This window comes from Bufo gargarizans, chromosome 9, assembly GCF_014858855.1.
Source record: "Bufo gargarizans isolate SCDJY-AF-19 chromosome 9, ASM1485885v1, whole genome shotgun sequence".
NCBI classification, from domain to species: domain Eukaryota; kingdom Metazoa; phylum Chordata; class Amphibia; order Anura; family Bufonidae; genus Bufo; species Bufo gargarizans.
The window spans coordinates 10,029,983-10,035,982 of record NC_058088.1 but is presented as its reverse complement, the minus strand read 5'-3'; positions in this window follow the sequence as shown (position 1 = coordinate 10,035,982).

Genomic DNA, 6,000 nt, shown 5'->3' with positions numbered 1-6,000 from the left:
GGCGTTGCTGCAGCACCTAGAGGCTCCGTCCTCTCACCGTTTGGCAGTGATTGACATCATTGGTCTCCTCCGTGCCCCGCAAATCCCGCGCCGCCCATTTTAGTATTAGGCGCAGGCACAGTGAGTGAAGGTCGCTCGCCTGCTACGTCCTTCACTGATGCACAGGATCCGTTTTATTTTTTCTGTTCTTCTGACAGATCAGAAAAATGGAAATACACACTGGCCGTGTGCGCTCTATATCATGGATGCAGACTTTTTGGCTTGAATGGGTCCACAATCCTCAAGATACGGAGCGGTGCTGAGGCACAGATTGGAAGCCCAAGGAAGCACTACGAAATGAATGGGTCTGCATCCGTAAACACCATGCACACGGCTATTTGCAATCCACAGCATGGGCACGGGGCACACGCTTTTGTGCATGAGCCCTTAGGGGATAAATACTTTTGCAAGGTGCTGTATTATTAGGCTACTTTCACACTAGCGTTTCAATTTGCCGGTACTGAGGTCTGTCATAGGGTCTCTGTGACACAGTGAGAGGTTTGGTCTGGAAAAACAGGTATTTTCCTCCCAGTATGTGCTGCTGGGCTGATTTACAGCCAGGTGAGGTCAAATACCGGACCACATTTTAAGTGCTGGTCTGGGTTTTGGCAGCACCTGGCTGTCCTTAAATAGGCAGCTGGGCTCAGAAGCCAGGTCTGTGTTGGGATCTGGGAGCCTTGTGTCTGGATGAAGGCTTGCTACCTGTTTGGCGTGGTGTGAATTACCACCAACACAGCAAGGTGACTTTTTGCTTGTTTATGACTGCTTGTTTTGTCACTTGCCTAAAGTGTGAATAAAACACTGAACTGTTGTCACGGACGGTGTACAGGAAACAAGGCAAAGCAACATGTATAAATGACTCGCTGGATCCGAAAGCTAAGGAACCAAGGGAGACCCCTGCAGAAGACCTGGCACTTTCCCTGGCTGCTCAGCCTATGCAAAGATCCAAATGGTGGAGGTTTGCATATCCACGAACCTTGACTATAAAGCCCTGAGCACCCTACAATAGTGAGGGGGCACGACCACCGGCTCCCTACACAAGATACGGAGGGAGTCAGGGTCACCTGGGATCCAGCAAACAGAAAATAACAGATAAAGGTACAACACTTAGCTTTGTAGCAGACAGGAGAACAAGGTCAGCATGCACACACACTCCAGGAAGTAGTATAAGCCGCCCAGAAAAGCATTCTGGGGAGGAATTTAAAGGGAAGCAATTAGTCCAACACATGACAGCTGAGAGAGGCTAACGAGAGGAGGAGCTGAATACCACAACACAGAAACTCAAGGAGGAGGTTCTGAAAGGCCTCTGTCAGAGCTTCTCAGCTGTCTGGTTGTGACAGTACCCCTCCCTCTACGAGTGGACTCCGGACACTCAGAACCCACCTTCTCAGGATGGGACCTATGGAAAGCCCTGATGAGACGAGAGGCCTTAATGTCCGTCACTGGGACCCACATCCTCTCCTCAGGACCATACCCCTCCCAATGAACAAGGTACTGAAGAGAACCGCGGACAAGACGAGAATCCACAATCCTAGAGACCTGAAATTCAAGATTCCCATCAACCATAATCGGAGGAGGAGGCAAAGGCGAGGGTACAATGGGTTGAACATAAGGTTTCAATAAGGACTTATGAAAAACATTATGGATCTTCCAAGTCTGAGGAAGATCAAGACGGTATGCAACAGGATTGATGACAGACAGGATTTTGTAAGGCCCAATAAACCTAGGACCCAACTTCCAGGAGGGAACCTTCAATTTGATATTCTTGGTAGACAACCACACCAGATCACCAACATTCAGGTCCGGACCAAGCACACGTCTCTTATCTGCCACACGCTTATATCTCTCACTCATGCTCTTTAGATTATCCTGAATCTTTTGCCAAATAGATGACAAAGACGAGGAGAATCTGTCCTCATCAGGTAAACCAGAAGACCCCTCTCCCGAGAAAGTCCCAAACTGCGGATGAAACCCATATGCACCAAAAAATGGTGACTTATCAGAGGACTCCTGACGACGGTTATTTAAAGCAAACTCAGCAAGGGACAAAAAAGAACACCAATCCTCTTGATTCTCCGCCACAAAACAGCGCAGATATGTCTCCAGATTCTGATTGACGCGCTCTGTCTGGCCATTCGACTGCGGGTGGAAAGCAGAAGAGAATGACAACCGAACCCCCAAGCGAGAACAGAAAGCCTTCCAGAATCTGGAAACAAACTGCGTGCCCCTATCAGAGACTATGTCTGAAGGAATACCGTGCAATTTGACAATGTGATCAATAAATGCCTGCGCCAGCGTCTTAGCATTGGGCAAACCAGGAAAAGGGATGAAATGCACCATTTTGCTAAAACGGTCCACCACCACCAGAATCACAGTCTTCCCCGAGGAACGAGGCAGGTCCGTTATGAAGTCCATGGACAGATGTGTCCAAGGACGGGAAGGAATGGGTAAGGGAAGGAGAGGACCTGATGGCCGTGAATGAGGGACTTTGGCACGAGCGCAAGTCTCGCAGGCTGCCACAAAACCCTCAACCGACTTACGAAGCGCAGGCCACCAGAATCTCCGAGCGATGAGATCCAGTGTGGCTCTTACCCCCGGGTGCCCAGCAAGGACCGTATCGTGGTGTTCTTTAAAAATCTTGTGTCTTAAAGCGAGAGGCACAAACAACCTCCCAGGAGGACAAAGATCAGGAGCCTCTGACTGGGCTGCCTGCACCTCTGCCTCCAATTCAGGAAAAAGAGCAGAGACCACCACACCTTCAGCCAAAATGGGACCCGGGTCTTCAAAATTCCCGCCTCCCGGAAAACAACGTGACAGGGCATCTGCCTTCACATTCTTAACTCCAGGGCGGAACGTGACAACAAAATTAAACCTAGAAAAGAACAAAGACCATCTGGCCTGTCTCGGGTTCAGACGCTTGGCTGACTCCAAGTAGGCCAGATTTTTATGGTCAGTAAATACGGTAATAGGGTGTCTGGCTCCCTCTAGCCAATGGCGCCATTCCTCAAAAGCCAACTTGATGGCCAACAATTCCCTATCTCCCACATCGTAATTTCTCTCTGCGGAGGAGAGTTTTCTTGAGAAAAAGGCACACGGTCGCCAATTGGCAGGAGAGGAACCCTGAGACAAGACCGCCCCCACACCCACCTCAGAAGCATCAACCTCAACTATGAAGGGTAAAGAAACATCAGGTTGCACCAAGATGGGAGCGGAAGCAAAACTCTCCTTGATATCAGAAAAAGCCTTACGCGCCTCTACTGACCAAGAAGAAAAATCTACCCCCTTTCTGGTCATATCAGTGAGTGGTTTAACAATAGAAGAATAATTCAAAATGAACTTCCTGTAATAATTGGCAAAGCCCAAAAAACGCATCAGCGCCTTCTGATTCTCAGGAAGCTCCCACTCAAGCACAGCGCGGACCTTCTCGGGGTCCATGCGAAAACCAGAAGCGGAGAGAAGAAACCCCAGAAATTGAATTTCTGGAACCGCAAACACACATTTTTCCAGTTTCGCATATAATTTATTCTCCCGCAGGATGAGCAAGACCTGACGTAAATGTTCCTTATGAGTTTTGAAATCGGGAGAAAAAATCAAAATGTCATCCAAATACACCAATACAAATTTTCCCATCAAATGATAAAAAATGCTGTTCACGAAATGCTGAAAAACGGCTGGGGCATTCATCAAACCAAAAGGCATAACCAAATTTTCAAAATGGCCCTCAGGGGTATTGAAGGCCGTCTTCCATTCGTCCCCTTCTCTGACCCTGACCAGGTTGTATGCCCCTCTTAGATCTAATTTGGAAAAGACTTTAGCCCCAACAACCTGGTTAAACAGGTCCGGGATCAGAGGAAGCGGATAAGGGTCACGAATTGTGATATTGTTCAGCTCCCTGAAATCCAGACAAGGTCTTAAAGAACCATCTTTTTTCTTAACAAAGAAAAAACCAGCGGCAACAGGTGACTTCGAGGGTCGTATGTGTCCCTTTCTCAGACTCTCAGAGATATAAGCACGCATAGCGATCCTCTCAGGTTGGGAAAGATTGTATAAACGAGATTTAGGCAGCTTGGCGTCTGGGATGAGATTAATAGGGCAATCGTACTCCCTGTGCGGGGGCAAATCCTGAACTCCACTCTCAGAGAAGACATCCGAAAATTCAGAGAGAAAAGATGGTACAGTCTTAGTAGCAACCTCAGAAACAGATGTCATGAGGCAATTCTCTCTGCAAAAGTCACTCCAACCATTTATTTGCCTCGCTTGCCAATCAATGGTGGGGTTATGCTTAGTGAGCCAGGGCAGCCCCAACACCAGAGGGGTAGGCAAACCGCTAAGGACGAAACATGACACATCCTCAACATGAGCATCACTCACAATTAAACGGATATTGTGAACTATGCCCTTTAATGATTTTTGAGAAAGTGGAGCGGAATCGATAGCAAAAACAGGAATATCCTTTCCCAAAGTGCGCACCTGGAAACCATGAGTTATCGCAAATTGATTATCAATGAGATTGACCGCTGCTCCACTATCCACAAAAATCTCACAAAAAATGTTCTTGCTCTCTAGCGCCACCCTAGCCGGCAGGACAAAACGGGAACTACAAGCAAATGGAAAACCTTCAATTTCCGCCTCAACCCTGCCAATAGTAACAGACGGAACATTTTTAAAAGATTTTTTCCTGTTTGTTTCTTTATTACTCCCAGAAAACTGCCTGAATCTCCTAGAGGGACAAATATTTGCCAAATGATTTATACCTCCACAACAAAAACAAACCCTCCCATGCGAGCTGAATCTTCTATTGTCAGAAGCAATCAACCCCAGCTGCATGGGCTCCTGCTCAGAAGGGGCTGACGGCGACTGAGACCCCTGCGCACAGAATGGGACCGCTGCACTGTCCTGGGACTGAGTATGACAGGAAGGGGACATCTCTCCTCTCTCTCTAAGACGCCTGTCAATACGAACGGCCTGAGACATAGCAGAGTCCAAAGAAATAGGCCTCTCATGAAAGGCAAATGCATCTTTCAATCCCTCTGAAAGACCATGGCAAAATTGACTTCGGAGTGCAGCATCATTCCAACCAGTATCAACTGCCCATCTCCGAAATTCTGAGCAGTATATTTCTGCGGATTGTTTACCCTGGCATAATAGACGTAGTTTAGACTCAGCCAGAGCAATACGATCCGGATCATCATATATCTGACCCAGGGCTAAAAAGAATTCATCCACTGAACGGAGAGGCCGTGCCCCCTCCGGCAGCGAAAAGGCCCAGGACTGAGCGTTACCTCTGAGCAGCGATATAATGATCCCCACCCTCCGTTCCTCATCACCAGAGGAATGGGGAAGAAGGCGAAAATGGAGTTTGCAAGCCTCTCTAAAACGCACAAAATTCTCACTACCCCCGGAGAACGTATCCGGGAGCGAGATCTTAGGCTCAGAACAAACTCCATGAACGCAAGCTGAACCGGTCACTTGAAGCTGAGAAAAAGTCTTACGGAGATCAGCTACCTCCAATGAAAGACCCTGGAAGCGTGAAACCGGATCCATGCTTGAGACGGTTATGGCGGCTTATAATGTCACGGACGGTGTACAGGAAACAAGGCAAAGCAACATGTATAAATGACTCGCTGGATCCGAAAGCTAAGGAACCAAGGGAGACCCCTGCAGAAGACCTGGCACTTTCCCTGGCTGCTCAGCCTATGCAAAGATCCAAATGGTGGAGGTTTGCATATCCACGAACCTTGACTATAAAGCCCTGAGCACCCTACAATAGTGAGGGGACACGACCACCGGCTCCCTACACAAGATACGGAGGGAGTCAGGGTCACCTGAGATCCAGCAAACAGAAAATAACAGATAAAGGTACAACACTTAGCTTTGTAGCAGACAGGAGAACAAGGTCGGCATGCACACACACTCCAGGAAGTAGTATAAGCCGCCCAGAAAAGCATTCTGGGGAGGAAT